Source organism: Carica papaya, chromosome 8 (genome assembly GCF_054855325.1).
Source record: "Carica papaya isolate Zhongbai chromosome 8, ASM5485532v1, whole genome shotgun sequence".
Classification (NCBI taxonomy): Eukaryota; Viridiplantae; Streptophyta; class Magnoliopsida; order Brassicales; family Caricaceae; genus Carica; species Carica papaya.
The window spans coordinates 10109149-10135152 of record NC_142316.1 but is presented as its reverse complement, the minus strand read 5'-3'; the positions used below and the strand labels follow the sequence as shown (position 1 = coordinate 10135152).

The window sequence follows — 26004 nt, the reverse complement described above, 5'->3', positions numbered from 1 at the left end:
GCATATATATCAGCGGACCCTAGTTCCAGACGCGCGTAACATCGAACGACCCGTCTGATAAAAAATTGGTGCGACACGAGGACTTCCCAGGAGGTCACCCATCCGAGTACTAATCTCGCCCAAGCACACTTCACTGCGGAGTTCTGATGGGATTCGGTGCATTAATGCTGGTATGATCGCACCTGTTTAATTTCGCGCTGCAAATACATAAACTCATTCCCCTTTCTTCCCCCTCCCGTCATTTATTTCCTTGTGCATGCGCACTGCACCTCCCGTTATCGTTCTAATATCAAGTAAAATGCTACAGCGCCGTGACTCACATTTGCGAATAAACCTGAGGACCACAATTCAAGTTGCTCCTAACGTCGAAAGAATCATCTGCAAAAAAATGGGTGCAACACGAGGACTTCACAAGAAAATGGGTGAAATATAAGGACTTCGCAGGAGGTAACCCATGCTAGTACTACTTTCGCCCAAGCACCCTTACCTTCGGAGTTTTGATAGAATCCGTTGCATTAGTGCTGGTATGATCGCACATGTTTCATTTCGTGCTGAAAATACATACACTCCTTTTCCTTCCCTTCCCCTCCCATCAATTGTTTCCTTGTGCCTTCACACTGCACCTCTCCTTCTCGTTCTAATATCGATTAAAATGCCCCTGCTTCTTGACTCACATTTGCGTATAAACCAGCGGACAATAGTTCCAGTAGCCCGTAACGACGAACGACCCGTCTGAAAAAAAATTGGTGCGACACGAGGACTTCGCAGGAGGTAACCCATCCGAGTACTACTCTCGCCCAAGCACACTTAACTGCGGAGTTCTGATGGGATCCGGTGCATTAATGCTGGTATGATCGCACCTGTTTAATTTTGCGCTGCAAATACATAAACTCCTTCTCCTTTCTTCCCCCTCCCGTCATTTGTTTCCTTGTGCGTGCGAATTGCACCTCCCGTGCTCGTTCTAATATCAAGTAAAATGCTATGGTGCCGTGACTCACATTTGCGAATAAACCTGAGGACCATAATTCAAGTCGCGCGTATCGTCGAAAGAATAATCTGCAAAAAAATGGGTGCAACACGAGGACTTCCTAAGAAAATGGGTGAAATATAAGGACTTCGCAGGAGGTCACCCATCCTAGTGCTACTCTCCCCCAAGCACCCTTAACTTGCGGAGTTCTGATAGAATCCGTTGCATTGGTGCTGGTATGATTCCTCATGTTTCATTCTACGCTGCAAATACATACACTTTTTCTCCCTCCATCCCCCCTCCCGTCATTTGTTTCCTTGTGCGTGCACTCTGCATCTCTCATTCTCGTTCTAATATCGATTAAAATGCCCCTGCTTCTTGACTCACATTTGCGTATAAACCAGTGGACCCTAGTTCAAGTCGTGCGTAACGTCGAACGACCCGTCCTAAAAAAAAAATTTGTGCGACACGAGGACTTCCCAGGAGGTCACCCATCCGAGTACTACTCTCACCCAAGCACACTTAACTACGGAGTTCTAATGGGATTCGGTGCATTTGTGCTGGTGTGACCGCACCTATTTAATTTCGTGCTGAGAATACATACACTCCTTCTTCCCTCCCCCCTCCCATCATTTGTTTCCTTGTGCGTTCACACTGCACCTCTCCTTCTTGTTCTAATATAGATTAAAATGCCCCTGATTCTTGACTCACATTTGCGTATAAACCAGCGGACCATAGTTCCAGTCGCGCCTAACGTCGAACGACCCATCTGAAAAAAAATTGTTGCGATACGAGGACTTCCCAAGAGGTCACCCATCTGAGTACTACTCTCGCCCAAACACACTTAACTGCAGAGTTCTGATGGGATCCAGTGCAGTAGTGCTGGTATGATGCCACTTGTTTCATTTTGCGCTTCAAATACATACACTCATTCTCGTTTCTTCCTCATCCCGTCATTTGTTTCCTTGTGCGTGTGCACTGCACCTCCCGTACTCGTTCTAATATCAAGTAAAATGTCACGGCGCCGTGACTCACATTTGCGAATAAATATGCGGACCATAAATCAAGTCGCGCGTAACGTCGAAAGAATCATCTGCAAAAAGATGGGTGCAACACGAGGACCTCCCAAGAAAATGGGTGAAATATAAGGACTTCGCAGGAGGTCACCCATCCGAGTACTTTTCTCGCCCAAGCACCCTTAACTGCGGAGTTCTGATAGAATCCGTTTCATTAGTGCTGGTATGATCCCTCATGTTTCATTCTGCACTACAAATACATACACTCTTTCTCCTTCCATCCCCCCTCCCGTCATTTGTTTCCTTGTGCGTGCACTCTGCATCTCTCTTTCTCGTTCTAATATCAAGTAATATGCCCCGGCACCGTGACTTACCTTTGCAAATGAACCAACAGTTTATAATTCCATTCGCGCGAAACGTCGAAAAACCCATCCGAAAAAAAATACGTGCAACACGAGGGCTTCCCAAGTGGTCACCCATCCGAGTACTACTCTCGCCCAAGCACACTTAACTGCAGAGCTCTGATGGGATGCGGGGCTTTAGTGCTGGTATGATCGCACCTGTTTAATTTCGCGCTGCAAATACATACACTCCTTCTCCTTTCTTCCACCTCCCGTCATTTGTTTCCTTGTGCGTTCACACTTCACCTCTCATTCTCGTTCTAATATCGATTAAAATGCCCCTGCTTCTTGACTCACATTTGCGTATAAACCAGCGGACCCTAGTTCCAGACGCGCGTAACGTCGAACAACCTGTCTGAAAAAAAAATTTTGCGACACGAGGACTTCCCAGGAGGTCACCCATCGCAGCACACTTCACTGCAGAGTTCTGATGGGATCCGGTGCATTAGTGCTGGTATGATCGCACCTGTTTAATTTTGCGCTGCAAATACAGAAACTCATTCCCCTTTCTTCCCCCTCCCGTTATTTGTTTCCTTGTGCGTGCGCACTGCACCTCCCGTTCTCGTTCTAATATCAAGTAAAATGCTACAACACCGTGACTCACATTTGCGAATAAACCTGAGGACCATAATTCAAGTCGCGCGTAACGTCGAAAGAATCATCTGCAAAAAAATGGGTGCATCACGAGGACTTCACAAGAAAATGGGTGAAATATAAGGACTTCGCAGGAGGTAACCCATGCTAGTACTACTCTAGCCCAAGCACCCTTACCTACGGAGTTCTGGTAGAATCCGTCGCATTAGTGCTGGTATGATCACACCTGTTTCATTTCGCGCTGCAAAAACATACACTCCTTCTCCTTTCTTCCCCCTCCCGTCATTTGTTTCCTTGTGCGTGCGCACTGCACCTCTCGTTCTCGTTCAAATATCAAGTAAAATGCCACAGTGCCGTGACTCACATTTGCGAATAAATCTGCGGACCATAATTAAAGTCGCGCGTAACGTCGAACGACACATCTGAAAAAAAGAAAATGGGTGCAACACGAGAACTTCCCAGGAGGTAACCCATCATTGTACTACTTTCGCCAAAGCACACTTAATTGCGGAGTTCTGATGGGATCCGGTGCATTTGTGCTGGTGACCGCACCTGTTTAATTTCGTGCTGAAAATACATACACTCCTTCTTCCCTACCCCCCTCCCATCATTTGTTTCCTTGTGCGTTCACACTGCACCTCTCCTTCTCGTTCTAATATCGATTAAAATGCCCCTGATTCTTGACTCACATTTGCGTATAAACCAGCGGACCATAGTTCCAGTCGCGCGTAACGTCGAACGTCCCCTCTGAAAAAAAATTGTTGCGATACGAGGACTTCCCTAGAGGTCACACATCCGAGTACTACTCTCGCCCAAGCACACTTCACTGTGGAGTTCTGATGGGATCCGGTGCATTAGTGCTGGTATGATCGCACCTGTTTAATTTTGCGCTGCAAATACATAAACTCATTCCCCTTTCTTCCCCCTCCCGTCATTTGTTTCCTTCTGCGTGCGCACTACACCTCCCGTTCTCGTTCTAATATCAAGTAAAATGCTACAGCGCTGTGACTCACATTTGCGAATAAACCTGAGGACCATAATTCAAGTCGCACGTAACGTTGAAAGAATCATCTGCAAAAAAATGGGTGCAACACGAGGACTTCCCAAGTGGTCACCCATCTAAGTACTACTATCGCCCAAGCACACTTAACTGCGGAGTTATGATGGGATCTGTTGCATTAGTGCTGGTATGATCGCACCTGATTAATTTCGCGCTGCAAATACATAAACTCCTTATCCTTTCTTCCCCCTCCCGTCATTTGTTTCCTTGTGCGTGCACTCTGCATCTCTCTTTCTCGTTCTAATATCAAGTAATATGCCCCGGCACCGTGACTCACCTTTGCAAATGAACCAGCGGTTTATAATTCCATTCGCGCCAAACGTCGAACAACCCATCCGAAAAAAAATAGGTGCAACACGAGGGCTTCCCAAGTGGTCACCCATCCGAGTACTACTCTCGCCCAAGCACACCTAACTGCGGAGTTCTGATGGGATCTGAGGCTTTAGTGCTGGTATGATCGCACCCGTTTAATTCCACGCTGCAAATACATAAACTCCTTCTCCTTTCTTCCCCCTCCCGTCATTTGTTTCCTTGTGCGTTCACACTTCACCTCTCATTCTCGTTCTAATATCGATTAAAATGCCCCTGCTTCTTGACTCACATTTGCGTATAAACAAGCGGACCTTAGTTCCAGACGCGCGAAATGTCGAACGATCCGTCTGAAAAAAAATTGGTGTGACACGAGGACTTCCCAGGAGGTCACCCATCCGAGTACTAATCTCGCCCAAGCACACTTCACTGCGGAGTTCTGATGGAATCCGATGCATTAGTGCTGGTATGATCGCACCTGTTTAATTTCGGGCATCAAATACATAAACTCATTCCCCTTTCTTCCCCCTCCCGTCATTTGTTTCCTTGTGCTTGCGCACTGAACCTCCCGTTCTCGTTCTAATATCAAGTAAAATGCTACAGCGCCGTGACTCACATCTGTGAATAAACCTGAGGACCATAATTCAAGTCGCGCGTAACGTTGAAAGAATCATCTGCAAAAAAATGGGTGCAACACGAGGACTTCACGAGAAAATAGGTGAAATATAAGGACTTTGCAGGAGGTAACCCATGCTAGTACTACTCTCGCCCAAGCACCCTTACCTACGGAGTTCTGATAGAATCCGTTGCATTAGTGCTGATATGATCGCACCTGTTTCATTTCGTGTTGAAAATACATACACTCTTTCTCCTTCCCTCCCCCTCCCATCAATTGTTTCCTTGTGCGTTCACACTGCACCTCTCCTTCTCGTTTTAATATCGATTAAAATGCCCCTGCTTCTTGACTCACATTTGCGTATAAACTAGCGGACCCTAGTTCCAGTCGCGCGTAACGTCGAACGACCCGTCTGAAAATAAATTAGTGCGACACGAGGACTTCCCAGGAGGTCACCCATCCGAGTACTACTCTCTCCCAAGCACACTTAACTACGGAGTTCTGATGGGATCCGGTGCATTAATGCTGGTATGATCGCACACGTTTAATTTTGCGGTACAAATACATATATTCCTTCTCCTTTCTTCCCCCTCCCGTCATTTGTTTCCTTGTGCGTGCGCACTGCACCTCCCGTGCTCGTTCTAATATCAAGTAAAATGCTACGGTGCCGTGACTCACATTTGCGAATAAACCTGAGGACCATAATTCAAGTCGCACGTAACGTCGAAAGAATCATCTGCAAAAAAATTGGGTGCAACACGAGGACTTCAAAAGAAAATGGGTGAAATATAAGGACTTCGCAGGAGGTAACCCATGCTAGTACTACTCTCGCCCAAGCACCCTTACCTACGGAGTTCTGATAGAATCCGTTGCATTAGTGCTTGTATGATCGCACCTGTTTCATTCTGCACTGCAAATACAAACACTCTTTTTCCTCCCATCCCCCCTCCCGTCATTTGTTTCCTTGTGCGTGCACTCTGCATCTCTCTTTCTCGTTCTAATATCAAGTAATATGCCCCGGCACCGTGACTCACCTTTGCAAATAAACCAGCGGTTTATAATTTCATTCGCGTGTAACGTCGAACAACCCATCCGAATACTAATCTCGCCCAAGCACACTTCACTGCGTAGTTCTGAGGGGATCCGGTGCATTAGTGCTGGTATGATCGCACCTGTTTAATTTTGCTTTGCAAATACATAAACTCATTCCCCTTTCTTCCCCCTCCCGTTATTTGTTTCCTTGTGCGTGCGCACTGCACCTCCCGTTCTCATTCTAATATCAAGTAAAATAATATAGCGCCGTGACTCACATTTGCGAATAAACCTGAGGACCATAATTCAAGTCGCGTGTAACGTCGAAAGAATCATCTGCAAAAAAATGGGTGCAACACGAGGACTTCACAAGAAAATGGGTGAAATATAAGGACTTCGCAGGAGGTAACCCATGCTAGTACTACTCTCGCCCAAGCACCCTTACCTACGGAGTTCTGATAGAATCCGATGCATTAGTGCTGGTATGACCGCACCTGTTTAATTTCATGCTGAAAATACATACACTCCTTCTTCCCTCCCCCCCTCCCATCATTTGTTTCCTTGTGCGTTCACACTGCACCTCTCCTTCTCGTTCTAATATCGATTAAAATACCCCTGATTCTTGACCCACATTTGCGTATAAACCAGCGGACCATAGTTCCAGTCGCCCGTAATGTCGAATGACCTGTCTGAAAAAAAATTGGTGCGACACAAGGACTTCCCAGGAGGTCACCCATCCGAGTACTACTCTCGCCCAAGCGCACTTAACTGCGTAGTTCTTATGGGATCCAGTGCAATAGTGCTGGTATGATCGCACCAGTTTAATTTCGAGCTGCAAATACATAAACTCCTTCTCCTTTCTTCCCCCTCCCGTCATTTCTTTCCTTGTGCGTGCGCACTGCACCTCCCGTGCTCGTTCTAATATCAAGTAAAATACTACGGTGCCGTGACTCACATTTGCGAATAAACTTGAGGACCATAATTCAAGTCGCGCGTAACGTCGAAAGAATCATCTGCAAAAAAATGGGTGCAACACGAGGACTTCACAAGAAAACGGGTGAAATATAAGGACTTCGCAAGAGGTAACCCATGCTAGTACTACTCTCGCCCAAGCACCCTTAACTTGCGGAGTTCTGATAGAATCCGTTGCATTGGTGCTGGTATGATTGCTCATGTTTTATTTCGCGCTTCAAATACATACACTTTTTCTCCCTCCATCCCCCTCCCGTTATTTGTTTCCTTGTGCGTGCACTCTGCATCTCTCCTTCTCGTTTTAATATCGATTAAAATGCCCATGCTTCTTGACTTACATTTGCGTATAAATCAGTGGACCCTAGTTCAAGTCGCGCGTAACGTCGAACGACCCTTCCTAAAAAAAAAATTTAGTGCCACACGAGGACTTCCCAGGAGGTCACCCATCCGAGTACTACTCCCACCCAAGCACACTTAACTGCGGAGTTCTGAGGGGATCCGATGCCTTTGTACTGGTATGATCGCACCTATTTAATTTTGCGCTACAAATACATAAACTCCTTTCCCTTTCTTCCCCCTCCCGTCATTTGTTTCCTTGTGCGTGCGCACTGCACCTCTCGTTCTCGATTAAATATCAAGTAAAATGCCACGGCGCCGTGACTCACATTTGCGAATAAATCTGCGGACCATAATTAAAGTCGTGCAAAACGTCGAACGGCACATCTGAAAAAAAGAAAATGGGTGCAACACGAGAACTTTCCAGGAGGTAACCCATCATTGTACTACTTTCGCCAAAGCACACTTAACTGCGGAGTTCTGATGGGATCCGGTGCATTTGTGCTGGTGTGACAGCACCTGTTTAATTTCGTGCAGAAAATACATACACTCCTTCTTCCCTCCCCCCCTCCCATCATTTGTTTCGTGGTGCGTTCACACTGTAACTCTCGTTCTCGTTCTAATATCGATTAAAATGCCCCTGATTCTTGACTCACATTTGCGTATAAACCAGCGGACCATAGTTCCACTCGCGCGTAACGTCGAACGACCCATCTGAAAAAAAATTGTTGCGATACGAGGACTTCCCAAGAGGTAACCCATCCGAATACTACTCTCGCCCAAGCACACTTAACTGCAAAGTTCTGATGTGATCCAGTGCATTAGTGCTGGTATGATGCCACCTGTTTAATTTTGCGCTACAAATACATACACTCCTTCTCTTTTCGTCCTCCTCCCGTCATTTGTTTCCTTGTGCGTGTGCACTGCACCTCCTGTACTCGTTCTAATATCAAGTAAAATGCCACGACGACGTGACTCACATTTGCGAATAAACTTGCGGACCATAAATCAAGTCGCGCGTAACGTCGAAAGAATCATCTGCAAAAAAATGGGTGCAACACGAGGACTTCCTAAGAAAATGGGTGAAATATTAGGACTTCGCGGGAGGTAACCCATGCTAGAACTACTCTCGCCCAAGCACCCTAACCTACGGAGTTCTGATAGAATCCTTTGCATTAGTGCTGGTATGATCGCACCTGTTTCATTTCGTGCTGAAAATACATACACTCCTTTTCCTTCCCTCCCCCTCCCATCAATTGTTTCCTTGTGCGTTCACAGTGCACCTCTCCTTATCGTTCTAATATCGATTAAAATGCCCCTACTTCTTGACTCACATTTGCGTATAAACCATCGGACCCTCGTTCCAGTCGCGCGTAACGTCGAACGACCCATCTGAAAAAAAATTTGTGCGACAGGAGGACTTCCTAGGAGGTCACCCATCCTCGTACTACTCTCGCCCAAGCACACTTAATTGCAGAGTTCTGATGGGATCCAGTGCATTAGTGCTGGTATGATGCCATTTGTTTAATTTTGCGCTTCAAACACATACACTCCTTCTCTTTTCTTCCTCATCCCGTCATTTGTTTCCTTGTGCATGCGCACTGCACCTCCCGTACTCGTTCTAATATCAAGTAAAATGCCACGGCGCCATAACACACATTTGCGAATAAACCTGCGGACTATAAATCAAGTCGCGCGTAACGTCGAAAGAATCATCTGCAAAAAGATGGGTGCAACACGAGGACCTCCCAAGAAAATGGGTGAAATATAAGGACTTCGCAGGAGGTCACCCATCCGAGTACTTTTCTCGCCCAAGCACCCTTAACTGCGGAGTTCTGATAGAATCCGTTGCATTAGTGCTGGTATGATCCCTCATGTTTCATTCTGCACTGCAAATACATACACTCTTTCTCCTCCCATCCCCCCTCCTGTCATTTGTTTCCTTGTGCGTGCTCTCTGCATCTCTCTTTCTCATTCTAATATCAAGTAATATGCCCTGTCACTGTGACTCACTTTTGTAAATGAACCAGCGGTTTATAATTCTATTCGCGCGTAACGTCGAACAACCCATCCGAAAAAAAATAGGTGCAACACGAGGGCTTCCCAGGTGGTCACCGATCCGAGTACTACTCTCGCCCAAGCACACTTAACTGCGGAGTTCTGATGGGATCCGGGGCTGTAGTGCTGGTATGATCGCACCGGTTTAATTTCACGCTGCAAATACATACACTCCTTCTCCTTTCTTCCCCCTCCCGTCAATTGTTTCCTTGTGCGTTCACACTTCAGCTCTCAATCTCGTTCTAATATCGATTAAAATGCCCCTGCTTCTTGACTCACATTTGCGTATAAACCAGCGGACCCTAGTTCCAGACGCGCGTAATGTCGAACGACCCGTCTGAAAAAAAATTGGTGCGACACGAGGACTTCCCAGGAGATCAACCATCTAAGTACTAATCTCGCCCATGCACACTTAACTGTGGAGTTCGGAAGGGATCCGGGGCTTTAGTGCTGGTATGATCGCACCAGTTTAGTTTTGCGCTGCAAATACATACACTCCTTCCCCTTAATTCCCTCTCTCGTCATTTGTTTCCTTGTGCGTGCGCACTGCACCTCCCGTTCTCGTTCTAATATCAAGAAAAATTCTACAGCGCCGTGACTCACATTTGCGAATAAACCTGAGGACCATAATTCAAGTCGCACGTAACGTCGAAAGAATCATCTGCAAAAAAATGGGTGCAACACGAGGACTTCACAAGAAAATGGGTGAAATATATGGACTTCGCAGGAGGTAACCCATGCTAGTACTACTCTCGCCCAAGAACCCTTACCTACGGAGTTATGATAGAATCCGTTGCATTAGTGCTGGTATGATCGCACCTGTTTCATTTCGTGCTGATAATACATACACTCCTTCTCCTTCCCTCCCCCTCCCATCAATTGTTTCCTTGTGCGTTCACACTGCACCACTCTTTCTCGTTCTAATATCGATTAAAATGCCCCTGCTTCTTGACTCACATTTCCATATAAACAAAGGACCATAGTTCCAGTCGCGAGTAACGTCGAACGACCCGTCTGAAAAAAATTGGTGCGACACGAGGACTTCACAGGGGGTCACCCATCCGAGTACTACTCTCGCCCAAGCACACTTAACTGCGGAGTTCTGATGGGATCCGGTGCATTAGTGCTGGTATGATCGCACCCATATAGTTTAGCGCTGCAAATAAATAAACTCCTTATCCTTTCTTCCCCCTCCCATCATTTGTTTCCTTGTGCGTGCGCACTGCACCTCCCGTGCTCGTTCTAATATCAAGAAAAATGCTACGGTGCCGTGACTCACATTTGCGAATAAACCTGAGGACCATAATTCAAGTCGTGCGTATCGTCGAAAGAATCATCTGCAAAAAAAATGGGTGCAACACGAGGACTTCCTAAGAAAATGGATGAAATATAAGGACTTCGCAGGAGGTCACCCATCCTAGTGCTACTCTCGCCCAAGCACCCTAAACTTGCGGAGTTCTGATAGAATCCGTTGCATTGGTGCTGGTATAATGGCTCATGTTTCATTCTGCGTTGCAAATACATACACTTTTTCTCCCTCCATCCCCCCTCCCGTCATTTGTTTCCTTGTGCGTGTACTCTGCATCTCTCCTTCTCGTTCTAATAGCGATTAAAATGCCCCTGCTTCTTTACTCACATTTGCGTATAAACCAACGGACCATAGTTCTAGTCGCGCGTAACGTCGAACGACCCATCTGAAAAAAAAATTGGTGCGACACGAGGACTTCGCAAGAGGTCACCCATCCGAGTACTACTCTCGCCCAAGCACACTTAACTGCAGAGTTCTGATGGGATCCGGTGCATTAGAGCTGGTATGATCGCACCCGTATAATTCAGCGCTGCAAATACATAAACTCCTTCTCCTTTCTTCCCCCTTCCGTCATTTGTTTCCTTGTGCGTGCGCACTGCGCCTCCCGTGCTCGTTCTAATATCAAGTAAAATGCTACGGTGCCGTGACTCACATTTGGGAATAAACCTGAGGACCATAATTCAAGTCGCGCGTATCGTCGAAAGAACCATCTGCAAAAAAATGGGTGCAACACGAGGACTTCCTAAGAAAATGGGTGAAATATAAGGACTTCGCAGGAGGTTACCCATCCTAGTGCTACTCTCGCCCAAGCACCCTTAACTTGCAGAGTTCTGATAGAATCCGTTGCATTGGTGCTGGTTTGATGGCTCATGTTTCATTCTGCGCTGCAAATACATACACTTTTTCACCCTCCATCCCCCCTCCCGTCATTTGTTTCCTTGTGCGTGCACTCTGCATCTCTCCTTCTCGTTCTAATATCGATTAAAATGCCCCTGCTTCTTGACTCACATTGCGTATAAACCAGTGGACCCTAGTTCCAGTCGCGCGTAACGTCGAACGACCCGTCTGAAAAAAAAATTAGTGCGACACGAGGACTTCCTAGTAGGTCACCCATCCGAGTACTACTCTCGCTAAAGCACACTTAACTGCGGAGTTCTAATGGGATCCGGTGCATCAGTGCTGGTATGATCGCAACTGTTTAATTTCGCGCTGCAAATACATAAACTCATTCTCCTTTCTTCCCCCACCCGTCATTTGTTTCCTTGTGCGTGCGCACTGCACCTCTCGTTCTCGTTCAAATATCAAGTAAAATGCCACGGTGCCGTGACTCACATTTGCGTATAAACCAGTGGACCCTAGTTCCAGACGCGCGTAACGTCGAACGACCCGTCTGAAAAAAAATTGGTGCGACACGAGGACTTCCCAGGAGGTCAACCATCCGAGTACTAATCTCGCCAAGTACACTTAACTGCAGAGTTCTGTTGGGATCCGGGGCTTTAGTGCTGGTATGATCGCACCTGTTTAGTTTCGCGCTACAAATACATACACTCCTTCTCCTTTCTTCCCCCTCCCGTCATTTGTTTCCTTGAGCATTCACACTTCACCTCTCATTCTCGTTCTAATATCGATTAAAATGCCCCTGCTTCTTGACTCATATTTGCGTATAAACCAGCGGACCCTAGTTCCAGACGAGCGTAACGTCGAACGACCCGTCTGAAAAAAAATTGGTGCGACATGAGGACTTCACAAAAAAATGGGTGAAATATAAGGACTTCACAGGAGGTAACCGATGCTAGTACTACTCTCGCCCAAGCACCCTTACCTATGGAGTTCTGATAGAATCTGCTGCATTAGTGCTGGTATGATAGCACCTGTTTCATTTCGTGCTAAAAATACATACACTCCTTCTCCTTCGCTCCCCCCTCCCATCATTTGTTTCCTTGTGCGTTCACACTGCACCTCTTTTTCTCGTTCTAATATCGATTAATATGCCCCTGCTTCTTGACTCACATTTGCGTATAAACAAGTGGACCATAGTTCCAGTTGCGCGTAACATCGAATGACCCGTCTGAAAAAAAATTTGTGCGACACGAGAACTTCCCAAGAGGTCACCCATCCGAGTACTACTCTCGCCCAAGCACACTTAACTGCAGAGTTATGATGGGATCCGTTGCATTAGTGCTGGTATGATTGCACCCGTTTAATTTTGCGCTGCAAATACATAAACTACTTCTCCTTTCTTCCCCCTCCCGTCATTTGTTTCCTTGTGCGTGCGCACTGCACCTCCCGTGCTCGTTTTAATATCAAGTAAAATGGTACGACGCCGTGACTCACATTTGCAAATAAACCTGAGGACCAAAATTCAAGTTGCGCGTAACGTCGAAAGAATCATCTGCAAAAAAATGGGTGCAACACGAGGACTTCCCAAGTGGTCACCCATCCGAGTACTACTCTCGCCCAAGCACACTTAACTGCAGAGTTATGATGGGATCGGTTGCATTAGTGCTGGTATGATCGCACCTGTTTAATTTCGCACTGCAAATACATAAACTCCTTCTCCTTTATTCCCCCTCCCGTCATTTGTTTCCTTGTGCGTGCGCTCTGCATCTCTCTTTCTCGTTCTAATATCAAGTAATATGCCCCGGCACCGTGACTTACCTTTGCAAATGAACCAGTGGTTTATAATTCCATTCGCGCGTAACGTCGAACATCCCATCCGAAAAAAAATTGGTGCAACACGAGGGCTTCCCAAATGGTCACCCATCCGAGTACTACTCTCGCCCAAGCACACTTAACTGCGGAGTTCTGATGGGATCCGGAGCTTTAGTGCTGGTATGATCGCACCTGTTTAATTTTGCACAGTAAATACATACACTCCTTCTCCTTTCTTCCCCCTCCTGTCATTTATTTCCTTGTGCGTTCACACTTCACCTCTCATTCTCGTTCTAATATCGATTAAAATGCCCCTGCTTCTTGACTCACATTTGCGTATAAACCAGTAGACCCTAGTTCCAGACGCGCGTAACGTCGAACGACCCGTCTGAAAAAAAATTGGTGCGACACGAGGACTTCCCAGGAGGTCAACCATCCGAGTACTAATCTCGCCAAGCACACTTAACTGCGGAGTTCTGATGGGATCCGGGGCTTTAGTGCTGGTATGATCACACCTGTTTAGTTTCGCGCTGCAAATACATACACTCCTTCTCCTTTCTTCCCCCTCCCGTCATTTGTTTCCTTGTGCGTTCACACTTGACCTCTCATTCTCATTCTAATATCGATTAAAATGCCCCTACTTCTTGACTCACATTTGCGTATAAACCAGCGGACCCTAGTTCCAGACGCGTGTAACGTCGAACGACCCGTCTGAAGAAAAATTGGTGCGACACGAGGACTTCACAAGAAAATTGGTGAAATATAAGGACTTCGCAGGAGATAACCCATGCTAGTACTACTCTCGCTCAAGTACCCTTACCTACGGAGTTCTGAAAGAATCCGTTGCATTAGTGCTGGTATGATCGCACTTGTTTCATTTCATGCTGAAAATAAATACACTCCTTCTCCTTCCCTCCCCCTTCCATCAATCTGAAAAAAAATTGGTGCGACACGAGGACTTCCCATGAGGTCACCCATCCGAGTACTACTCTCGCCCATGCACACTTAACTGCGGAATTCTGATGGGATCCAGTGCATTAGTGCTGGTCTGATCGCACCTGTTTAATTCTGCGCTGCAAATACATAAAGTCCTTCTCCTTTCTTCCCCCTCCCGTCATTTGTTTCCTTGTGCGTGCGCACTGCATCTCCTGTGCTCGTTCTAATATCATGTAAAATGCTACGGTGCCGTAACTCACATTTGCGAATAAACCTGAGGACGATAATTCAAGTCGCACGTATCTTCGAAAGAATCATCTGCAAAAAAATGGGTGCAACATGAGGACTTCCTAAGAAAATGGGTGAAATATAAGGACTTAGCAGGAGGTCACCCATCCTAGTCCTACTCTCGCCCAAGCACCCTTAACTTGCGGAGTTCTGATAGAATCCGTTGCATTGGTGCTGGTATGATTGCTCATGTTTCATTCTGCGCTGCAAATACATACACTTTTTCTCCCTCCATCCCCCCTCCCGTCATTTGTTTCCTTGTGCGTGCACTCTGCATCTCTCTTTCTCGATCTAATATCGATTAAAATGCCCCTGCTTCTTGACTCACATTTGCGTATAAACCAGTGGACCCTAGTTCCAGTCGCGCGTAACGTCGAACGACCCGTCTGAAAAAAAATTAGTGCGATACGAGGACTTCCCAGGAGGTCTCCAATCCGAGTACTACTCTCGCCCAAGCACACTTAACTGCGGAGTTCTGATGGGATCCGGAGCTTTAGTGCTGGTATGATCGCACCTGTTTAATTTCGCACAGTAAATACATACACTCCTTCTCCTTTCTTCCCCCTCCCGTCATTTATTTCCTTGTGCGTTCACACTTCACCTCTCATTCTCGTTCTAATATCGATTAAAATGCCCCTGTTTCTTGACTCACATTTGCGTATAAACCAGCGGACCCTAGTTCCAGACCCGCGTAACGTTGAATGACCCGTCTTAAAAAAATTGGTGCGACACGAGAACTTCCCAGGAGGTCACCCATCCGAGTACTAATCTCGCCCAAGCACACTTACCTACGGAGTTCTGATTGAATCCATTGCATTAGTGCTGGTATGATCCCTCATGTTTCATTTCGTGCTGAAAATACATACACTCCTTCTCCTTCCCTCCCCCTCCCGTCAATTGTTTCCTTGTGCGTTCACACTACACCTCTCATTCTTGTTCTAATATCGACTAAAATGCTCTTGCTTCTTGACTCACATTTGCGTATAAACCAGCGGACCCTAGTTCCAGTCGCGCGTAACATCGAAGGACCCGTCTGAAAAAAAATTTGTGCGACACGAGGACTTCCTAGGAGGTCAACCATCCGAGTACTACTCTCGCCCAAGCACACTTAACTGCGGAGTTCTGATGGGACCCGGTTCATTAGTGCTGGTATGATCGCACCCATTTAATTCTGCGCTGCAAATACATAAACTCCTTCTCCTTTCTTCCCCCTCCCGTCATTTGTTTCCTTGTGCGTGCGCACTGCACCTCCCGTGCTCGTTCTAATATCAAGTAAAATGCTACGGTGCCGTGACTCACATTTGCGAATAAACCTGAAGACCATAATTCAAGTCGCGCGAATCGTCGAAAGAATCATCTGCAAAAAAATGGGTGCAACACGAGGACTTCCAAAGAAAATGGGTGTAATATAAGGACTTCGAAGGAGGTCACCCATCCTAGTGCTACTCTCGCCAAAGCACCCTTAACTTGCGGAGTTCTGATAGAATCCGTTGCATTTGTGTTGGTATGATTGCTCATGTTTCATTCTGCGCTGCAAATACATACACTTTTTCTCCCTCCATCCCCCCTCCCATCATTTGTTTCCTTTTGTGTTCACACTTCACCTCTCATTCTCGTTCTAATATCGATTAAAATGCCCCTGCTTATTGACTCACATTTGCGTATAAACCAACGGACCATAGTTCTAGTCGCGCGTAACGTCGAACGACCCGTCTGAAAAAAAAATTGGTGCGACACGAGGGCTTCCCAGGAGGTCACCCATCCGAGTACTAATCTCGCCCAAGCACACTTAATTGCGGAGTTCTGATGGGATCCGGTGCATTAGTGCTGTTATGATCGCACCTGTTTAATTCCGCACTGCAAATATATAAACAACTTCTCCTTTCTTCCCCCTACCGTCATTTATTTCCTTGTGCGTGCGCACTGCACCTCTCGTTCTCGTTCAAATATCAAGTAAAATGTCATGGCGCCGTGACTCATATTTGCGAATAAATCTGCGGACCATAATTAAAGTCGCGCATAACGTCGAACAGCACATCTGAAAAAAAGAAAATGGGTGCAACACGAGAACTTCCCAGGAGGAAACCCATCATTGTACTACTTTCGCCAAAGCACACTTAACTGCGGAGTTCTGATGGGATCCGGTGCATTTGTGCTGGTATGATCGCACCCGTTTAATTCCGCGCTGCAAATACATAAACTCCTTCTCCTTTCTTCCCCCTCTCGTCATTTGTTTCCTTGTGCGTGCGCACTGCACCTCCCGTGCTCGTTCTAATATCAAGTAAAATTCTACGGTGCCGTGACTCACATTTGCGAATAAACCTGAGGACCATAATTCAAGTCACGCATATCGTCGAAAAAATCATCTGCAAAAAAATGGGTGCAACACGAGAACTTCCTAAGAAAATGGGTGAAATATAAGGATTTCGCAGGAGGTCACCCATCCTAGTGCTTCTCTTGCCCAAGCACCTTTAACTTGCGGAGTTCTGATAGAATCCGTTGCATTTGTGCTGGTATGATTGCTCATGTTTCATTCTGCGCAGTAAATACATACACTTTTTCTCCCTCCATCCCCCCTCCCGTCATTTGTTTCCTTGTGCGTGCACTCTGCATCTCTCCTTCTCGTTCTAATATCGATTAAAATGCCCTTGCTTCTTGACTCACATTTGCGTATAAACCAGTGGACCCTAGTTCCACTCGCGCGTAACGACGAACGACCCGTCTGAAAAAAAAAATTAGTGCGACAAGAGGACTTCCCAGGAGGTCACCCATCCGAGTACTACTCTCGCCGAAGCACACTTTACTACGGAGTTCTGATGGGATCCGGTGCATTAGTGCTGTTATGATCGCACCTGTTTAATTCCGCGCTGCAAATACATAAACAACTTCTCCTTTCTTCCCCCTACCGTCATTTATTTCCTTGTGCGTGCGCACTGCCCCTCTCGTTCTCGTTCAAATATCAAGAAAAATGCCACGGCGCCGTGACTCACATTTGCGAATAAATCTGCGAACCATAATTAAAGTCGCGTGTAACGTCGAACGGGACATCTGAAAAAAGAAAATGGGTGCAACACGAGAACTTCCCAAGAGGTAACCCATCATTGTACTACTTTCACCAAAGCACACTTAACTGCGAAGTTCTGATGGGATCCGGTGCATTTGTGCTGATATGATCGCACCTGTTTAATTCCGCGCTGCAAATACATAAACTCCTTCTCCTTTCTTCCCCCTCCCGTCATTTATTTCCTTGTGCGTGCGCACTGCACCTCCCGTGCTCGTTCTAATATCAAGTAAAATGCTACGGTGCCGTGACTCACATTTGCGAATAAACCTGAGGACCATAATTCAAGTCGCGCGTATCGTCGAAAGAATCATCTGCAAAAAAATGGGTGCAACACGAGGACTTCCTAAGAAAATGGGTGAAATATAAGGACTTCGCAGGAGGTCACCCATCCTAGTGCTTCTCTCGCCCAAGCACCCTTAACTTGCGGAGTTCTGATAGAATCCGTTGCATTGGTGCTGGTATGATTGCTCATGTTTCATTCTGCGCTGCAAATACATACACTTTTTCTCCCTCCATCCCCCCTCCCGTCATTTGTTTCCTTTTGCGTGCACTCTGCATCTCTCCTTCTCATTCTAATATCGATTAAAATGCCCCTGCTACTTGACTCACATTTGCGTATAAACCAGTGGACCCTAGTTCCAGTCGCGCGTAACATCGAACCACCCGTCTGAAAAAAAAATTAGTGCGACACGAGGACTTCCCAGGAGGCCACCCATCCGAGTACTACTCTCGCCCAAGCACACTTAACTGCGGAGTTCTTATGGGATCCGGTGCATTAGTGCTGGTATGATAGCACCATTTTAATTTCGCGCTGTAAATACATAATCTCCTTCTCCTTTCTTCCCCCTCCCGTCATTTGTTTTCTTGTGCGTGCGCACTGTACCTCTCGTTCTCATTCAAATATCAAGAAAAATGACACGGCGCCGTGACTCACATTTACGAATAAATCTGCGGACCATAAATAAAGTCGCGCGTAACATCGAATGGCACATCTGAAAAAAAGAAAATGGGTGCAACACGAGAACATCCCAGGAGGTAACCCATCATTGTACTACTTACGCCAAAGCACACTTAACTGCGAAGTTCTGATGGGATCCGTTGCATTTGTGCTGGTGTGACCGCACCTGTTTAATTTCGTGCTGTAAATACATACACTCCTTCTTCCCTCCCCTCTCCCATCATTTGTTTCCTTGTGCGTTCACACTGCACCTCTCCTTCTCGTTCTAATATCGATTAAAATGCCCCTGATTCTTGACTCACATTTGCGTATAAACCAGCGGACCATAGTTCCAGTCGCGCGTAACGTCGAACGACCCATCTGAAAAAAAATTGTTGCAATATGAGGACTTCCCAAGAGGTCACCCATCCGAGTACTACTCTCGCCCAAGCACACTTAACTGCAGAGTTCTGATGGGATCCAGTGTAGTAGTGCTGGTATGATGCCACTTGTTTAATTTTGCGCTTCAAATACATACACTCATTCTCTTTTCTTCCTCATCCCGTCATTTGTTTCCTTGTGCGTGCGCACTGCACCTACCGTACTCGTTCTAATATCAAGTAAAATGCCGTGGCGCCGTGATTCACATTTGCGAATAAATATGCGGACCATAAATCAAGTCGCACGTAACGTCGAAAGAATCATCTGCAAAAAGATGGGTGCAACACGAGGACCTCCCAAGAAAATGGGTGAAATATAAGGACTTTGCAGGAGGTCACCCATCCGAGTACTTTTTTCGCCCAAGCACCCTTAACTGCGGAGTTCTGATAGAATCCGTTGTATTAGTGCTGGTATGATCCCTCATGTTTCATTCTGCACTGCAAATACATACACTCTTTCTCCTCCCATCCCCCTTCCCGTCATTTGTTTCCTTGTGCATGCACTCTGCATCTCTCTTTCTCGTTCTAATATCTACTAATATGCCCTGGCACCGTGACTCACATTTGCAAATGAACCAGCGGTTTATAATTCCATTCGCGCGTAACGTCGAACAACCCATCCGAAAAATAATAGGTGCAACACGAGGGCTTTCCAAGTGGTCACCCATCCGAGTACTACCCTCGCCCAAGCACACTTAACTGCGGAGTTCTGATGGGATCCGGAGCTTTAGTGATGGTATGATCGCACCTGTTTAATTTCGCGCTGCAAATACATACACTCCTTCTCCTTTCTTCCCCCTCTAGTCATTTGTTTCCTTGTGCGTTCACACTTCACCTCTCATTCTCGTTCTAATATCGATTAAAATGCTCCTGCTTCTTGACTCACATTTGCGCATAAACCAGCGGACCCTAGTTCCAGTCGCGCGTAACGTCGAACGACCCGTCTGAAAAAAAATTGGTGCGACACGAGGACTTCCCAAGAGGTCACCCATCCGAGTACAACTCTCGCCCAAGCACACTTAACTGCGGAGTTCTGATGGGATCCGGTGCATTAGTGCTGGAATGATTTCATCTGTTTAATTTCGCGCTGCAAATAGATAAACTCATTCCCCTTTCGTCCCCCTCCCGTCATTTGTTTCCTTGTGCGTGCGCACTGCAGCTCCCGTTCTCGTTCTAATATCAAGTAAAATGCTACAGCGCCGTGACTCACATTTGCGAATAAACCTGAGGACCATAATTCAACTCGCGCATATTGTCGAAAGAATCATCTGCAAAAAAATGGGTGCAACACGAGGACTTCCTAAGAAAATGGGTGAAATATAAGGACTTCGCAGGAGGTCACCCATCCTAGTGCTACTCTCGCCCAAGCACCCATAACTTGCAGAGTTCTGATAGAATCCGTTGCATTGGAGCTGGTATGATTGCTCATGTTTCATTCTGCGCTGCAAATACATACACTTTTTCTCCCTCCATCCCCCCTCCCGTCATTTGTTTCCTTGTGCGTGCACTCTGCATCTCTCCTTCTCGTTCTAATATCGATTAAAATGCCCCTGCTACTTGACTCACATTTGCGTATAAACCAGTGGACCCTAGTTCCAGTAGCGCGTAACGTCGAACGACCCGTCTGAAAAAAAAATTAGTGCGACACGAGGACTTCCTAGGAGGCCACCCATCCGAGTACTACTCTCGCCCAAGCACACTTAACTGCGGAGTTCTTATGGGATCCGGTGCATTAGTGCTGGTATGATCGCACCTGTTTAATTTTGCGCTGCAAATACATAAACTCCTTCTCCTTTCTTTCCCCTCCCTTCATTTGTTTCCTTGTACGTGCGCAATGCACCTCACGTTCTCGTTCAAATATCAAGTAAAATGCCACGGCGCCGTGAGTCACATTTGCGAATAAACCTGAGCACCATAATTCAAGTCGCGCGTAATGTCGAAAGAATCATCTGCAAAAAAATGGGTGTAACACGAGGACTTCACAAGAAAATGGGTGAAATATAAGGACTTCGCAGGAGGTAACCCATGCTAGTACTACTCTCGCCCAAGCACCATTACCTACTGAGTTCTGATAGAATCCGATGCATTGGTGCTGGTATGATCGCACCTGTTTCATTTCGTGCGGAAAATACATACACTCCTTCTCCTTCCCTCCCCCTCCCATCAATTGTTTCCTTGTGCGTTCACACTGAACCTCTCCTTCTCGTTCTAATATCGATTAAAATGCTCCTGCTTCTTGACTCACATTTGTGTATAAACCAGCGGACCATAGTTCCAGTCGTGCGTAACGTTGAACGATCCGTTTGAAAAAAAATTGCTGCGACACAAGGACTTCCCAAGAGCTCACCCATCCGAGTACTACTCTCGCCCAAGAAAACTTAACTGCAGAGTTCTGATGGGATCCAGTGCATTAATGCTAGTATGATCGCACCCGTTTAATTCTGCGCTGCAAATGCATAAACTCCTTCTCCTTTCTTCCCCCTCCCGTCATTTCTTTCCTTGTACGTGCGCACTGCACCTCCCGTTCTCGTTCTAATATCAAGTAAAATACTACGGTGCCGTGACTCACATTTGCGAATAAACATGAGGACCATAATACAAGTCGCGCGTAACATCGAAAGAATCATCTGTTAAAAAATGGGTGCAACACAAGGACTTCACAAGAAAATGGGTGAAATATAAGGACTTCGCAGGAGGTAACCCATGCTAGTACTACTCTCGCCCAAACACCTTACCTACGGAGTTCTGATAGAATACGATGCATTAGTGCTGGTATGATCGCACCTGTTTCATTTCGTGCTGAAAATACATACACTCTTTCTCCTTCCCTACCCCTCCCGTCATTTGTTTCCTTGTGCGTGCACTCTGCATCTCTCCTTCTCGTTCTAATATCGATTAAAATGCCCCTGCTTCTTGACTCACATTTGCGTATAAACTAGTGGACCCTAGTTCTAGTCGCACGTAACGTCGGACGACCCGTCTGAAAAAAAAAATTACTGCGGCACGAGGACCATAATTCAAGTCGCGCGTAACGTCGAAAGAATCATCTGTTAAAAAATGGGTGCAACACGAGGACTTCACAAGAAAATGGGTGAAATATAAGGACTTCGCAGGAGGTAACCCATGCTAGTACTACTCTCGCCCAAGCACCCTTACCTACGGAGTTCTGATAGAATCCGTTGCATTAGTGCTGGTATGATAGCACCTGTTTCATTTCGTGCTGAAAATACATACACTCCTTCTCCTTCCCTCCCCCTCCAATCGATTGTTTCCTTGTGCGTTCACACTGCACCTCTCCTTCTTGTTTTAATATCGATTAAAATGCCCCTGCTTCTTGACTCACATTTGCGTATAAACCAGCGGACCCTAATTCCAGTCGCGCGTAACGTCGAACGACCCGTCTGAAAAAAAATTGGTGTGACACGAGGACTTCCCAGGAGGTCACCAATCCGAGTACTACTCTCGCCAAAACACACTTAACTGCGGAGTTTTGACGGGATCCGGTGCATTAGTGCTGGTATGATCGCACCCGTTTAATTCCGCACTGCAAATATATAAACAACTTCTCCTTTCTTCTCCCTCCTGTCATTTGTTTCCTTGTGCGTGCGAACTGCACCTCCCGTGCTCCTTCTAATATAAAGTAAAATGCTACGGTGCCGTGACTCACATTTGTGAATAAACCGGAGGACCATAATTCAAGTCGCGCGTATCGTCGAAAGAATCATCTACAAAAAAATGGGTGGAACACGAGGACTTCCTAAAAAAATGGGTGAAATATAAGGACTTCGCATGAGGTCACCCATCCTAGTGCTACTCTCGCCCAAGCACCCTTAACTTGCAGAGTTCTGATAGAATCCGTTGCGTTGGTGCTGGTATGATTGCTCATGTTTCATTCTGCGCTGCAAATACATACACTTTTTCTCCCTCCATCCCCCCTCCCGTCATTTGTTTCCTTGTGTGTGCACTCTGCATCTCTCATTCTCGTTCTAATATCGAATAAAATGCCCCTGCTTATTGACTCACATTTGCGTATAAACCAGCGGACTCTAGTTCCAGACGTGCGTAACGTCGAACGACCCGTCTGAAAAAAAATTGGTGCGACACGAGAACCTCCCAGGAGGTCACCCATCCGAGTACTAATCTCGCCCAAGCACACTTAACTGCGGAGTTCTGATGGGATCCGGTGCAATAGTGCTGGTGTGATCGCACCCGTTTAATTTTGCGCTACAAATACATAAACTCATTCCCCTTTCTTCCCCCTCCCGTCATTTGTTTCCTTGTGCGTGCGCACTGCACCTCCTATTCTCGTTCTATTATCAAGTAAAATGCCACGGCGCTGTGACTCACATTTGCGAATAAATCTGAGGACCATAATTCAAGTCGCGCGTAACGTCGAAAGAATCATCTGCAAAAAAATAGGTGCAACACGAGGACTTCACAAGAAAATGGGTGAAATATAAGGAATTCCCAGGAGGAAACCCATGCTAGTACTACTCTCGCCCAAGCACCCTTACCTACGGAGTTCTGATAGAATCCGTTGCATTAATGCTGGTATGATCGCACCTGTTTCATTTCTTGCTGAAAATACATACACTCCTTCTCCTTCCTTCCCCCTCGCATCAATTGTTTCCTTGTGTGTTCACACTGCACCTCTCCTTCTCGTTCTAATATCGATTAAAATGCCCCTGCTTCTTGACTAACATTTGCGTATAAACCAGTGGACCCTAGTTCTAATCGCGCGTAACCTCGAACGACCCGTCTGAAAAAAAATTGGTGCGACACGAGGACTTCCCAGGAGGTCACCAATCCGAGTACTACTCTCGCCAAAGCACACTTAACTGCGGAGTTCTGACGGGATCCGGTGCATTAGTGCTGGTATGATCGCACCCGTTTAATTCCGCACTGCAAATACATAAACTCCTTCTCCTTTCTTCCCCCTCCCGTCATTTGTTTCCTTGTGCGTGCGCACTGCACCTCCTATTCTCGTTCTATTATCAAGTAAAATGCCACGGCGCTGTGACTCACATTTGCGAATAAATCTGAGGACCATAATTCAAGTCGCGCGTAACGTCGAAAGAATCATCTGCAAAAAAATAGGTGCAACACGAGGACTTCACAAGAAAATGGGTGAAATATAAGGAATTCCCAGGAGGAAACCCATGCTAGTACTACTCTCGCCCAAGCACCCTTACCTACGGAGTTCTGATAGAATCCGTTGCATTAATGCTGGTATGATCGCACCTGTTTCATTTCTTGCTGAAAATACATACACTCCTTCTCCTTCCTTCCCCCTCGCATCAATTGTTTCCTTGTGTGTTCACACTGCACCTCTCCTTCTCGTTCTAATATCGATTAAAATGCCCCTGCTTCTTGACTAACATTTGCGTATAAACCAGTGGACCCTAGTTCTAATCGCGCGTAACCTCGAACGACCCGTCTGAAAAAAAATTGGTGCGACACGAGGACTTCCCAGGAGGTCACCAATCCGAGTACTACTCTCGCCAAAGCACACTTAACTGCGGAGTTCTGACGGGATCCGGTGCATTAGTGCTGGTATGATCGCACCCGTTTAATTCCGCACTGCAAATACATAAACTCCTTCTCCTTTCTTCCCCCTCCCGTCATTTGTTTCCTTGTGCGTGCGCACTGCACCTCCCGTGCTCGTTCTAATATAAAGTAAAATACTATTGTGCCGTGACTCATATTTGCGAATAAACCTGAGGACCATAATTCAGGTCACGCGTATCGTCGAAAGAATCATCTGCAAAAAAATGGGTGCAACACGAGGACTTCCTAAGAAAATGGGTTAAATATAAGGACTTCGCAAGAGGTCACCCATCCTAGTGCTACTCTCGCCCAAGCACCCTTAACTTGCAGAGTTCTGATAGAATCCGTTGCATTTGTGCTAGTATGATTGCTCATGTTTCATTATGTGCTGCAAATACATACACTTTTTCTCTCTCCATCCCCCCCTCCCGTCATTTGTTTCCTAGTGCGTGCACTCTGCATCTCTCCTTCTCGTTCTAATATCGATTAAAATGCCCCTGCTTATTGACTCACATTTGCGTATAAACCAGTGGACCCTAGTTCCAGTCGCGCGTAACGTCGAACGACCCGTCTGAAAAAAAAAATTAGTGCGACACGAGACCTTCCCAGGAGGTCACCCATCTGAGTACTACTCTCGGCCAAGCACAATTAACTTCGAAGTTCTGATGGGATCCGGTGCATTAGTGCTGGTATGATCGCACCTGTTTAATATTGCGCTAAAAATACATAAACTCCTTCTCCTTTCTTCCCCCTCCCGTCATTTGTTTCCTTTTGCGTGCGCACTGCACCTCTCGTTCTTATTCAAATATCAAGTAAAATTCCACGGCGTCGTGACTCACATTTGTGAATAAATCTTCGGGCCATAATTAAAGTCGCGCGTAACGTCGAACGGCACATCTGAAAAAAAAAAAATGGGTGCAACACGAGAACTTCCCAGGAGGTAACCATTCATTGTACTACTTTCGCCAAAGCACACTTAACTGCGGAGTTCTGATGGGATCTGGTGCATTTGTGCTGGTGTGACCACACTTGTTTAATTTCGTACTAAAAATACATACACTCCTTCTTCCCTCCCCCCCTCCCATCATTTGTTTCCTTGTGCGTTCACACTGCATCTCCCCTTCTCTTTCTAATATCGATTAAAATGCCCCTAATTCTTGACTCACATTTGCGAATAAACCTGAGGACCATAATTCAGGTCACGCGTATCGTCGAAAGAATCATCTGCAAAAAAATGGGTGCAACACGAGGACTTCTTAAGAAAATTGGTGAAATATAAGGACTTCGCAGGAGGTCACCCATCCGAGTACTTTTCTCGCCAAAGCACCCTTAACTACGGAGTTCTGATAGAATCCGTTGCATTGGTACTGGTATGATTGCTCATGTTTCATTCTGCACTGCAAATACATACACTTTTTCTCCCTCCATCCCCCCTCCCGTCATTTGTTTCCTTTTGCGTGCACTCTGCAT

The 26004-nt window shown here is 46.3% G+C and overlaps 5 non-coding genes and 40 pseudogenes across 5 annotated transcripts; all 45 read right to left on the bottom strand.

The window, feature by feature from the left end:
* Positions 1-65: 65 nt before the first annotated feature.
* LOC148240807 (5S ribosomal RNA) lies at positions 66-184 on the bottom strand (annotated as a pseudogene).
* A 559-nt stretch (positions 185-743) lies between these two features.
* On the bottom strand, positions 744-862 carry LOC148240806 (5S ribosomal RNA). The gene has a single exon (XR_015814626.1). It is a non-coding gene; the product is annotated as a 5S ribosomal RNA (ribosomal RNA).
* Positions 863-1425: 563 nt separating this feature from the next.
* Positions 1426-1544, bottom strand: LOC148240805 (5S ribosomal RNA; annotated as a pseudogene).
* Positions 1545-1747: 203 nt separating this feature from the next.
* Positions 1748-1865, bottom strand: LOC148240804 (5S ribosomal RNA; annotated as a pseudogene).
* Positions 1866-2426: 561 nt separating this feature from the next.
* Positions 2427-2545, bottom strand: LOC148240803 (5S ribosomal RNA; annotated as a pseudogene).
* Positions 2546-3415: 870 nt separating this feature from the next.
* LOC148240802 (5S ribosomal RNA) lies at positions 3416-3532 on the bottom strand (annotated as a pseudogene).
* A 204-nt stretch (positions 3533-3736) lies between these two features.
* Positions 3737-3855, bottom strand: LOC148240801 (5S ribosomal RNA; annotated as a pseudogene).
* Positions 3856-4060: 205 nt separating this feature from the next.
* On the bottom strand, positions 4061-4179 carry LOC148240800 (5S ribosomal RNA; annotated as a pseudogene).
* Positions 4180-4384: 205 nt separating this feature from the next.
* Positions 4385-4503, bottom strand: LOC148240799 (5S ribosomal RNA; annotated as a pseudogene).
* A 205-nt stretch (positions 4504-4708) lies between these two features.
* LOC148240798 (5S ribosomal RNA) lies at positions 4709-4827 on the bottom strand (annotated as a pseudogene).
* Positions 4828-5386: 559 nt separating this feature from the next.
* Positions 5387-5505, bottom strand: LOC148240797 (5S ribosomal RNA; annotated as a pseudogene).
* A 1190-nt stretch (positions 5506-6695) lies between these two features.
* Positions 6696-6814, bottom strand: LOC148240796 (5S ribosomal RNA; annotated as a pseudogene).
* Positions 6815-7377: 563 nt separating this feature from the next.
* Positions 7378-7496, bottom strand: LOC148240795 (5S ribosomal RNA; annotated as a pseudogene).
* Positions 7497-7705: 209 nt separating this feature from the next.
* On the bottom strand, positions 7706-7824 carry LOC148240794 (5S ribosomal RNA; annotated as a pseudogene).
* A 204-nt stretch (positions 7825-8028) lies between these two features.
* Positions 8029-8146, bottom strand: LOC148240793 (5S ribosomal RNA; annotated as a pseudogene).
* Positions 8147-9385: 1239 nt separating this feature from the next.
* On the bottom strand, positions 9386-9504 carry LOC148240792 (5S ribosomal RNA; annotated as a pseudogene).
* Positions 9505-9709: 205 nt separating this feature from the next.
* LOC148240791 (5S ribosomal RNA) lies at positions 9710-9828 on the bottom strand (annotated as a pseudogene).
* Positions 9829-10385: 557 nt separating this feature from the next.
* On the bottom strand, positions 10386-10504 carry LOC148240790 (5S ribosomal RNA). Its single transcript, XR_015815892.1, has one exon. It is a non-coding gene; the product is annotated as a 5S ribosomal RNA (ribosomal RNA).
* A 563-nt stretch (positions 10505-11067) lies between these two features.
* LOC148240789 (5S ribosomal RNA) lies at positions 11068-11186 on the bottom strand (annotated as a pseudogene).
* Positions 11187-11747: 561 nt separating this feature from the next.
* On the bottom strand, positions 11748-11866 carry LOC148240788 (5S ribosomal RNA; annotated as a pseudogene).
* A 205-nt stretch (positions 11867-12071) lies between these two features.
* On the bottom strand, positions 12072-12189 carry LOC148240787 (5S ribosomal RNA; annotated as a pseudogene).
* A 560-nt stretch (positions 12190-12749) lies between these two features.
* Positions 12750-12868, bottom strand: LOC148240786 (5S ribosomal RNA; annotated as a pseudogene).
* A 205-nt stretch (positions 12869-13073) lies between these two features.
* On the bottom strand, positions 13074-13192 carry LOC148240785 (5S ribosomal RNA; annotated as a pseudogene).
* Positions 13193-13397: 205 nt separating this feature from the next.
* Positions 13398-13516, bottom strand: LOC148240784 (5S ribosomal RNA). Its single transcript, XR_015814369.1, has one exon. It is a non-coding gene; the product is annotated as a 5S ribosomal RNA (ribosomal RNA).
* A 205-nt stretch (positions 13517-13721) lies between these two features.
* Positions 13722-13839, bottom strand: LOC148240783 (5S ribosomal RNA; annotated as a pseudogene).
* A 424-nt stretch (positions 13840-14263) lies between these two features.
* LOC148240782 (5S ribosomal RNA) lies at positions 14264-14382 on the bottom strand (annotated as a pseudogene).
* A 561-nt stretch (positions 14383-14943) lies between these two features.
* On the bottom strand, positions 14944-15062 carry LOC148240781 (5S ribosomal RNA; annotated as a pseudogene).
* A 204-nt stretch (positions 15063-15266) lies between these two features.
* On the bottom strand, positions 15267-15385 carry LOC148240780 (5S ribosomal RNA; annotated as a pseudogene).
* A 205-nt stretch (positions 15386-15590) lies between these two features.
* Positions 15591-15709, bottom strand: LOC148240779 (5S ribosomal RNA; annotated as a pseudogene).
* A 562-nt stretch (positions 15710-16271) lies between these two features.
* LOC148240778 (5S ribosomal RNA) lies at positions 16272-16390 on the bottom strand (annotated as a pseudogene).
* Positions 16391-16599: 209 nt separating this feature from the next.
* On the bottom strand, positions 16600-16718 carry LOC148240777 (5S ribosomal RNA; annotated as a pseudogene).
* A 563-nt stretch (positions 16719-17281) lies between these two features.
* LOC148240776 (5S ribosomal RNA) lies at positions 17282-17400 on the bottom strand (annotated as a pseudogene).
* A 208-nt stretch (positions 17401-17608) lies between these two features.
* On the bottom strand, positions 17609-17727 carry LOC148240775 (5S ribosomal RNA; annotated as a pseudogene).
* Positions 17728-18289: 562 nt separating this feature from the next.
* Positions 18290-18408, bottom strand: LOC148240774 (5S ribosomal RNA; annotated as a pseudogene).
* A 209-nt stretch (positions 18409-18617) lies between these two features.
* On the bottom strand, positions 18618-18736 carry LOC148240773 (5S ribosomal RNA; annotated as a pseudogene).
* A 203-nt stretch (positions 18737-18939) lies between these two features.
* Positions 18940-19057, bottom strand: LOC148240772 (5S ribosomal RNA; annotated as a pseudogene).
* Positions 19058-19618: 561 nt separating this feature from the next.
* LOC148240771 (5S ribosomal RNA) lies at positions 19619-19737 on the bottom strand. Its single transcript, XR_015815116.1, has one exon. It is a non-coding gene; the product is annotated as a 5S ribosomal RNA (ribosomal RNA).
* Positions 19738-19942: 205 nt separating this feature from the next.
* LOC148240770 (5S ribosomal RNA) lies at positions 19943-20061 on the bottom strand (annotated as a pseudogene).
* A 562-nt stretch (positions 20062-20623) lies between these two features.
* On the bottom strand, positions 20624-20742 carry LOC148240769 (5S ribosomal RNA; annotated as a pseudogene).
* A 559-nt stretch (positions 20743-21301) lies between these two features.
* Positions 21302-21420, bottom strand: LOC148240768 (5S ribosomal RNA; annotated as a pseudogene).
* A 979-nt stretch (positions 21421-22399) lies between these two features.
* On the bottom strand, positions 22400-22518 carry LOC148240767 (5S ribosomal RNA; annotated as a pseudogene).
* Positions 22519-23079: 561 nt separating this feature from the next.
* Positions 23080-23198, bottom strand: LOC148240766 (5S ribosomal RNA). Its single transcript, XR_015814698.1, has one exon. It is a non-coding gene; the product is annotated as a 5S ribosomal RNA (ribosomal RNA).
* A 559-nt stretch (positions 23199-23757) lies between these two features.
* On the bottom strand, positions 23758-23876 carry LOC148240765 (5S ribosomal RNA; annotated as a pseudogene).
* A 559-nt stretch (positions 23877-24435) lies between these two features.
* LOC148240764 (5S ribosomal RNA) lies at positions 24436-24554 on the bottom strand (annotated as a pseudogene).
* A 564-nt stretch (positions 24555-25118) lies between these two features.
* Positions 25119-25237, bottom strand: LOC148240763 (5S ribosomal RNA; annotated as a pseudogene).
* Positions 25238-26004: the final 767 nt, after the last annotated feature.